Genomic DNA, 9336 nt, shown 5'->3' on the forward strand with positions numbered 1-9336 from the left:
TAAGAGAACTTATTTTAACATAACATTTTATGGAGAGTTTTGTTATATTAATGATGCAAATCAGAAGCTTAAAGACTTCTAAAACATATGAATATTATGAATGAAGCTGATTAATGACAACAAATTAGGTGTTTTTCTGAACATAAGATATTCTGGGTAATTCCTATAGGCAGGGAAAGAAATGGAAGACCCCAAAATCATCAGGGAAATAAATTCCATCAGAGAGATTATTCCTTAAAATTGGCTTGTGGTTGTTACTTTTACGTGGAGACTGGAAAAATGCTGATAAAATTTCTCAAGGCCAGATGGGGTTTCTCCCCATCAACCTTCAGGTGTAGTTTTATTTCCAGTTTGGATGTACAGCTGTGTCTGTCTTAGCAAACACTGCATCAGGAACAGATGTGAACAGCAGAGCAGGGACAAACACTCAGAATTTGGAGGATTTGGGGTTACACTGGCTCTAGTCTGCTCCTGTGGATTGAATTCTAGTTATTGCCTAAGAAATCCCTCTGGAGAGCATCTTCTGGTTAGGAATTTTTCTAAAAAGGAACTGAATTCTTGTGTGTTCCCAGACTTAAAGAAAATGGACTGAATGGCTAAGTGGGGATGATGAAGAGCTGCTTCAAAAGCTAGTGTACCCATACTCCATAAAACCCACACTCCTGAAGAGTGATGTTTGCTTTAAGATCTCTTCCTCATGGCTTGTAAGGATGCCAGGACCTGGGCCTCAAGGACTGTGGAGCTTGGCTGGGCTCTGCTCCCAGGGAACAAGTGATGAGAAGAGAGGAAACGGCCCCAGGGCATGCCAGGGGAGGTTCAGCCAGGACATCAGGAGGGATTTCTCCATGGAAAGGGTTGTTAAACATTCTCAGGGGCTGCCCAGGGAGGTTTGGAGTCCCCATCCCTGGAGGTGTCCAAGGAAGGCCTGGACGTGGCACTTGGTGCTCAGGGCTGGTGAAATGGTGGGGACTGGGCACAGCTTGGACTCGATGATCTCAAACCTAAATGATTCTCTGATATAAATAAAATTACAAGTAAATCTGCATTAACACTGAACATCCATTATTGCTCTTGTAAAATCTGCTCTGAAGGAATTCTCAATCTCAGCTGTAGCAACTTTGCATGGATTAGGATCACAAATTACATCTGAACTTTGTCTGTATTGGAGAGTTAATATCTCCTGTCAGAGCACACGGCACAGGAGGACAAGAGATGTCTGTGCAAAGCAGCCTGCAGGCCTAGACTGAGCAGCACAGACAAAGTAATTACAGGCACTTCAGGAAGAACTAATAAACGTTTCCCAAATCCATTTTAAAGGAAATTGGAAAAGGACTTTGTCAGCATTGAGACAGGCCTCCAGGAGAACACAGCCTCTGACATTTTCATTGAGCCATCCTTTCCCCACTCCTAGCTCCCTTCAGGAAAAGGGAGTTTTTAGAACTCTGAGTCCAAATGTCGAAGATTACTCATCACTACTTCAAATGTGCAGTTCCTGAGAACTACTTTGCCACAAATGTTTCTCCTAAATTGAAGAAACTTTTTGAAAGATTGAAGTAGTCTATAGACTAGAAAGTGCAGTTTCTGTCAAGTTAGAAATATGACAATTTTGTGACTATTTCAGGAATGAACTACATTGATGCTTTATTTCATTTCCCAGATCTCTGTTGGTTGAAGTGAAAATATTACCTACTGGAGCAAAAGCTTGCAGCAGTTCTTACAGAGACTTTAAGAAAAGTGGATAAAATATGTTTGCAGTGCTGTAATTCTTCCCTGTGAGGGTGGGGAGGCCCTGGCACAGGGTGCCCAGAGAAGCTGTGGCTGCCCCTGGATCCCTGGGAGTGTCCAAGGACAGGTTGGATGGGGCTTGGAGCAGCCTGGGATAGAGGAAGGTATCCCTGCACATGGCAGGGGGTGGAAAAAGATAATTTTTAAGGTCCTTTCCAACCCAACCCAGTCCCTGATTTTATATTATACGCTGAGCATCCCTGCAGCCACTCTCCTGTCTGCAACAATTTGTGTATTTCCATGTACTTCAAACTCCTGTATTTTATATTTGTTCCTTGTCAGACTCAAATCTGCACCTAATTTAAACATTCCCTTTTCAAACCATCTGCATCAGCTAAATATCCTTCAGGTTCTGCTAAACATGTGGGGATGAGACAATCACACGTTTTCATTTGCTCTCACAGAAAGTTGCTATTTTAAGCTACAAAGGAAACATTTTATGACTTTATAAAGATCTCTTACTTATCCATGGATTCAGGGTATTGTAGCCCTCATGAATTTGTTAGCTTAGTTTCCCATTTGATGAAAATATGTTCGTGAGGTTGTGCTTTGTGAGCTCCTGGTGGTAATTAAATTCCTGGGGGTGAAAAAGGGAGCAAATCAGAACTGAGCAGATGGGGAGCAGGGAATCTTTGTTTCAATATAGAGTGTACTAAATGAGCTGAAATGAGACAAAAAGGGTAAATGAGAGAAAAATCTGGAAAATAATAACTGGTAGAGGTTTCTTCTTTTATTTTTTAGTCTGATATTTTTGTATATTAAAAAATGCTTCCCTGCCTCATATCTCCCTTGTAACAGTAGAGGGAAAAGTTTTAATTTCAGTTTGATAGTTTTGTTTGTTCATCTTCAGCTATAACAGACAAAATTAAGGTTTATTCATGTTAAGGAAATAGACATTATTGTCATCACCCTCTGAATTCTTAGGCAAGAGGACATTCCTTCATAATTTTCAATACACCTAGTTTGGTTATTTTTTATTGGTGTTCTGGGTCACAGAGAGCTGTAGGTTCCAGTAGGTCCTGTTTAATCTCTAGGTCATTCAGGCCAAGATAAAAATAGGATATGGATTTAATTATTACAGGTAAATAACACAGTGTAGCAGGGGAGGAAAGCTGAAGAACGGATTTCATGGCTGTGACCACAAAATACATCCAATGTATTAGGGCTGGTGTTCATTTTTGTCTTACCTCTGATGCAAGTTTTAGCAGTATTTCTCAGTCAAAAATGCACACTGTACATAAGAGAGAAAAAAGAAAGGATTTAAAACTTCAGGCACACTTATTTTAATATAAACTGAAAGAAATTGTACTGGGGACATTGCCAGACACCTCTTTCTGTGACTTTGCCCCATCCCAGAGACAGGGATCTTCACAAACAACTCAGAATAGGCTGTGGTATATTCACTTCAGTAAGGAAAATATGAGCACAAGTGATTACAAACAGACTGAATCTTCCTGAACACCTAAAAAGATAAACAGAAGAGAAAAAAAAAAATGTCAGGATTATTTAGAGGAGATGGGATCCTGCTTTCCAGGAGGGGAGGAAGTGGCATGGGACTGGGGAGACTGTTTTCAGGCAGTGAGAAGTCAAACCAGGAGGATGGGGGAAGAAAGAAGTTGAGGCCACTGCAGTTCCCTCATTCTGAGTGAATTCCAGAATGATCTCCTGACTGAAACACCCCAAGGTCTGTGACCAGGTCCTGCTTTTAGCTGGAGTGGAGTTCACTTTCTCCACAGCAGCTTGCATGGGGCTGTTTTCTGAAATTGGGTGAACAATGCTGAAAGTAGTGCTGATAGCACACTGATAGCACACTGATGTTTCTGCTGCTGCTGATCTGTGCTCACACAGCATTTACTCCTCCTCTCCCTCCCTGTGAGGTGCTGGGGGTGCACAAGGAGTTGGGAGGGGACACAGCCAGGACAGCTGATCCCAAACAACCCAGACCACCTGACATTGTATTTATTTATCATAAATAAAAATGGGTAGGTGGAGGGTAGTGGGTGTTGCCATGGCTCAGGGGCTCTTTGGAGGTAAGCAATTGTTTCCTTTTTCATTACTTGCTTTTCTTGGGTTTTATTTCCCTCTCATGTCACCAACAATTCAGCATTAACTCCAAAATACTGTGTACTCAGAGGTGGGTTAGAGTTAGTGGGGGTTGAAAGCTGCTTCACTTGTAGTCCCAATCTTAATTAACATTTAATTGTTAGCAGGAAGTGTCTTCTGAGTGAATGAATCCAGTGAAGTCTGGAGCTCGAAATCAGCCTGATGGACTGATCTTTTTAAATCTTCTCATCACAGCCATCTCTAATTTCCTTGGTGACAGAAGTTCAGAGCAGCACCTCCCACTTGTGAAGCACAAAGACCATTAGGAGAGGAAATCTCCACTGAAGTCATGAGGTTGCCTGACATCTGAAAGGCCTGCAAATGAGACAGCTGCTTCCCACTGCTTTTCATTAATGTGCTGGGAATGATCACCTGCCTGAGTGTGAGTCCTGGGAATCCCCTGTTTTCTCTGGGCTGGCAGGAAGGAACTTTCTCATTTTACCCAAAGAAGTTTTGTTTTTTTAGTAATAATTGGTGCTTTTTTGCTGTTGTTTCCTTGATCTTGTGGAGCATTAATTAGGCACCCTGAGTCTCATTTCATGAGTAGACCTTCATTTGCTATCTGTGTCGCCTTTTCTCTGGCTTAAACTAGATGGGTTTGAGTTTCTAGTGTCAGGGCTCAGGAAAGGTGGTTATATGTTGTTACTTTTCCATTTAATTGTCCTTTTTCTTATTTTTTTTTCCAAAAGAAGCTTGTAAAAATATATATTTATGGAGAATGTGGTGGAGGAAATATTTGCCACATGAAACAGAATTCAGCTGCCAGTGTTAAGTTTCACCTGATCTTCCCAGCTCACTTTCCAGTGTTTTCTGTTGTTATTGGGGATTTTTTTTCAGAGAGTTTACGTGAAACACATCTTTGAATAGGTTAATTCAAAAATGAATATGGTGCCACTCAACATGAACAAGCCTCTGGAATCCCTCACACAATTGTTTTTTGTGCAATCTAGGATGGGAGCTTTCACAATGAAGTCACAATGAAGAAATCCAGATAGATACTGGAAAGATACTTGTGAATTCTTTCATTGATTGGAAATTCTGCACCAGTCAGCAGAAGATGTGTCTGGTGAGAACAAGGAGCCAAGGAGCTGTTGATAAAATATCAGTGTTGATCATTTGGAAAGCCTTTTGTGTCGCAGTGCTGCACTAAAGACGTGAATTTACCTGATATCAGAAAAACCAGGAAAGATTAATCCCACCCTCCTGGTCCCTTTGTCACTAGGCAGAACAGAAGAGTCCCTAATGCTGCAGTTGTGTTGGATCAACTCTATTTACCTGGAATTTTCCTTTTCTAGAACACTTATATTGGACAGTCTAGTCCAGGCTCATCTTCCACTGCTTTATGGGAGAATAAAAGTTTTACAGTCTAAAGGCTTGGCAAGTGTGACAGTTTTCTCAATGCCTGCCCAGAGCTGTAAAATACCAGTGCAAGAACTACAGCTAGAGGAAGGACAGAAGCAAAGATGTTCTTGTAAATGAATCAACATGCTTTGTGCAAGTTTGTAGTATTTTATTCCTGTGTACACGGACTTTCTTCTCATTCTTTGAAACAGTTTCCCACCATGCATCAGTTCTGAGCTTTCCTCAGAAACATTGCACCAGTGTTTTTTTATTTAATGACATTATAGACTTAACAGCAATTCCTCCCATTTTTGCTTTTTGTGAGCTTTAAGCCAAACATAATGACACTTACATAAAACTAAATTATTTTCCTTCTCATTTGTACAACCTGTTCCAATCTTATTTAGTCATTTTCAAAATGAGTCTTTAGTTAGAAAAACTACTCCAAGTGAGGTTTCTGTCCCTTATTCTCTAGTACTCTCATTTTGGAGGAAATAAATCATGACATTCTCAGAATCAGATTATTCCCAGTTACTATATAATTCTGTGATTTAGTTTCATTATGTAATATTGGCAGCAAGAAGATTCTTAATTAGTTGTACTTGCTCTTCAGAAAAGTTTTTAGAGAAGTCAGTAAAATCAAAAGTTCAACCTAAGCATGTTCTCCACACTTAAATTAACCAGATTAATCTACTAGAGTAGCTTGAGGTTATAAGATGAGGAAAGATGTGATTCTTAGCAAAAACGGCACATGGAATATTATAGGAGGCAAAGGCAGTCCCAAGGAGAATCATTTCCCAAGGAAATACAGCTTTGATTTAGGGAAGAACACTGCCATTCCATGTTTCCTCTGCTGCAGCACGATGGACTGTTCCAGACGAGTGCTGGATAACAAACAAAAATGAAATATGGCCTCCAGGCTGAGCAATTTAAAAGAGGTTCAGACAAGACATATCAAGCAAAATCAAAGTTTCCCTCATGAATCACTGCTTTTGCAGAATCTCCTCTTCTTTCCTCCCCCCCTCTGGTTATTTACAATGATAAATTTGATTCAAAACTCCTGCATTTAAGTAAGACAGAGCCTAAGAAGGAGATGAAATTGTATGAATGATTAATATATACCCTGTCTATGGAGCACTGGAAGGAATCTACAGTTTTTTGAGTCTGTACTTTTTGCTTGTTCATAAGTTTTAACAAACTTCGTATTTCAGACTTCTGCCAACTGCTGACAGCAAAGACAATCTGTCTTTTTTCTGCCTGTATGGAGAAAGTGACAATAATTTGATTAGGCTGATTTATAACATTAGAAAGAAAGAAGAAGATGAGGAGGGAATTAATCAAATTATGACAAACTGATCCCAGAGAAACTGTGAGTTATTAGAGTTTTCTTTTTTAGTCGATAAGATACATCTGGAAGTAAACTAGACCATAGCTGATTAGATTAAAAGAATAATAGCTGTGATTTCTGCTTGATAATTGTCACCTAGAGCAGATGAATTAAAGGTCTCACAAAGTAGAAATCATCTCATCATACAGGACAGTGTATTTATAGTGAAAATGCTCTAACACTGTATATTCATTCTATTAGAAGAGTTTAAAATATTATTTCCCTAGTATATATTGCCAGTTGGAGACTTGAGGTAAGCTTTAAAGGAACTCATTAATGGTAAAGGAGGGTTTTTTTGGAAAATACCCCAAAATTCTGATTATCTTCTTCCTCTTCCAATGTTGGCTGAAGTGTATCTCGTATTCTGCTGAAATGTGGTGTAAAATAAAAGACCACCCTGACGATACCAAATATTTGTAGGAACTAAACCTTCTTGAGAAACTCCTTCCTGTGTTTTCCTACCTCAGTTTACCAATTGTAGGATTTCCAGTGCAGATTCCAGACTTCCATGAGCTCTAGTGGGGGGAAGTTTTACTTTTGGTTACTTTTTGCATGTGTGATGACTTGGACCAAAATTTCAGAGCAGAAATGACTACCAAGAAAAAAAATCAGCACCAAGAGCAAGTAAAGAACCTTTCTCAAAATGACACCAATGCATGTAGTGACAGGACACAGGGAATGGCTTCCCACTGTCAGAGGGTAGGGTTGGATGGGATATTGGTAAGGAACTGTTCTCTGTGAGGGTGGGGAGGCCTTGGCACAGGGTGCCCAGAGAAGCTGTGGCTGCCCCTGGATCCCTGGCAGCACCAGGTTGGACAGGACTTGGAGCAACATAGGCTAGTGGGAGGTGTCCCTGTCCATGGCAGGGGGTGGCACTGGATGGGCTTTAAGGTTCCTCCCAACCCAAACCATTCTGGGATTCTGTGAAGAACAGAAAGCTGGGATTTTTTTTTTGTTTTTCCTGCTCTTAATAAATTTGCTGACATTGAGAAATAGGATGAAAATTAATGAGGGAAACCTGTCTGAAGAGCACCTCCTGTGGGGAGCTAGAAAACATTGTTGTAAGAAGTATTGTCAGATTTTGTTGATCAACATGGAGCATTCTATAGCCACAGTTGTGTTCCATAATATCCTGAGTAGCTCCTGTGAGAACATTGCATCAATAGTACTCAAATCTCGACATTATTGTCTTTCATTCCAGTGAGACTGGAATGAAATATTGAGCAGCTTTGTAGGATTCACTGGATAGTTTAATTCTCCATCTGGAGAAGTGATCTGGACACATGCTGACCTCATCCACTAAAGCTGAGTGTTCTGAGGTGCAGAAACAGCAAGAGAAGGAAAGGGGGGAAAGAAGGACAAAGAAACCTTGTGAGAATCCTTTAGAAAAGAAAACCAACAGCATCATTTCTTTAATAGCTGCCCTGAGTTCTTCCTTTGGGAGGGGATTTAAAGCAAGAGTCAGTTTGAACAAGCATTAGCCAATTAGCCCAGAGCAAATGCTCCAAGTCTTGAAACGACAACAAGAAAAATGGAGGCAAACAGTCAATAAACAGTTTCAGTTGTTCTCTGTGTCTTGTGAGGCCAACAAATAAAGTGATTACCAAATAATTCAGAAGTCAGTGTCCAAAAAATATATATAAATAATCTACAATAGCTTCCTCTTCAGGGCAATAAATTTGCTATTATTGCATCTGCTGATAAATGCATTCTTGAGCCTGGTTCTGCTCTGGAGGCTTTTCTGGAAATGTTAATAACAGAATTTCAGGGGAGGCTGCTGAATGGAAAATTGCAGTAAGATCCAGGGAATGCTGCTTTAACTCACAGATCTGAGCCAAATTCCCAGAGTTAACATTGGACTGCAGGGAACAAATTTACCACAAAATCCTTAAGTTTAGTTTTTGTTCTATTCTTTTGTTCCAGTGAATCTAAAAGTGTTTGCAATACTCTTCTTAACTCTCTCAATTCATAAATCTCCAAAGTGTAGCATAAATCTACTACAGGATCTTGGGGTCACCTGGGAATGTCTCTGCAGACAAATTAATCTTACTGATAACAACCTGAGATTATCAGTGTAAATAGCTCATTTCTCACTGTCCTGATTACATGGGCCAAACAAACATGATTCGTCTTATGCTGTCAGGACTATATATTTAATCCAAATGCAATATTTTTACATTGTTATAATAAAAGGGTGATTTCCCTATGGTGACTGCAAAGGTAAACCAAGGAACTCCTGGATGCCTGAGGGCAGCTCACTTTCTGTCTTTTCTGGCTTGGGCACTTGGGAGCAATTGAGTGAAAATTTATCTTTATATGATAAGTGCTTTCTTTGATTGCAGGTATCACTCTACTTGCTTGAGATAGAGGTGTCTTTCTAAGCTTTTATAAATTGTTGGAGCATCTTGCTGTATTCCATGCTTGCTGGGTTTTCCAAAGGAGCAATCTGTGCTGCACACCCTCTCTAAAGAAGAAGCCAAAAGCAAATGCCTTTGCAGTCGTTCCTCCTCTGCCATTTGGAGCAGGAGGAGCTGTGAGGACACCTCAGTCATGGTGGGGTGTGGCACAGCCTCCTCTGTGACTGGGTTGTGGCTTACAGTGCTGGCAGAAGGATAAATTCCATATGGGCTAGGCTGCTAGAAGAGCCTTTTGCACCTGTTTTGGGTATGATTTGAGTATAGGCTACACCAGTGACAGAATCTCAATCTCACACTGGTTTG

The 9336-nt window shown here is 40.3% G+C and overlaps 1 long non-coding RNA gene across 2 annotated transcripts; it reads left to right on the plus strand.

Moving 5' to 3' along the window:
• The first annotated feature begins 3661 nt into the window (after positions 1-3661).
• LOC111932451 (uncharacterized) lies at positions 3662-7027 on the plus strand. 2 transcript variants are annotated; one of them, XR_015273651.1, is made up of 3 exons: positions 3662-3815; positions 3993-4270; positions 4839-7027. It is a non-coding gene; the product is annotated as an uncharacterized LOC111932451 (long non-coding RNA). The 2 variants fall into 2 exon arrangements; XR_002866158.2 differs by having other exon boundaries at positions 3996-4270.
• The last annotated feature ends 2309 nt before the right edge of the window (positions 7028-9336 follow it).

Source organism: Cyanistes caeruleus, chromosome 9 (genome assembly GCF_971803275.1).
Source record: "Cyanistes caeruleus chromosome 9, bCyaCae1.hap1.1, whole genome shotgun sequence".
Taxonomy (NCBI): Eukaryota; Metazoa; Chordata; class Aves; order Passeriformes; family Paridae; genus Cyanistes; species Cyanistes caeruleus.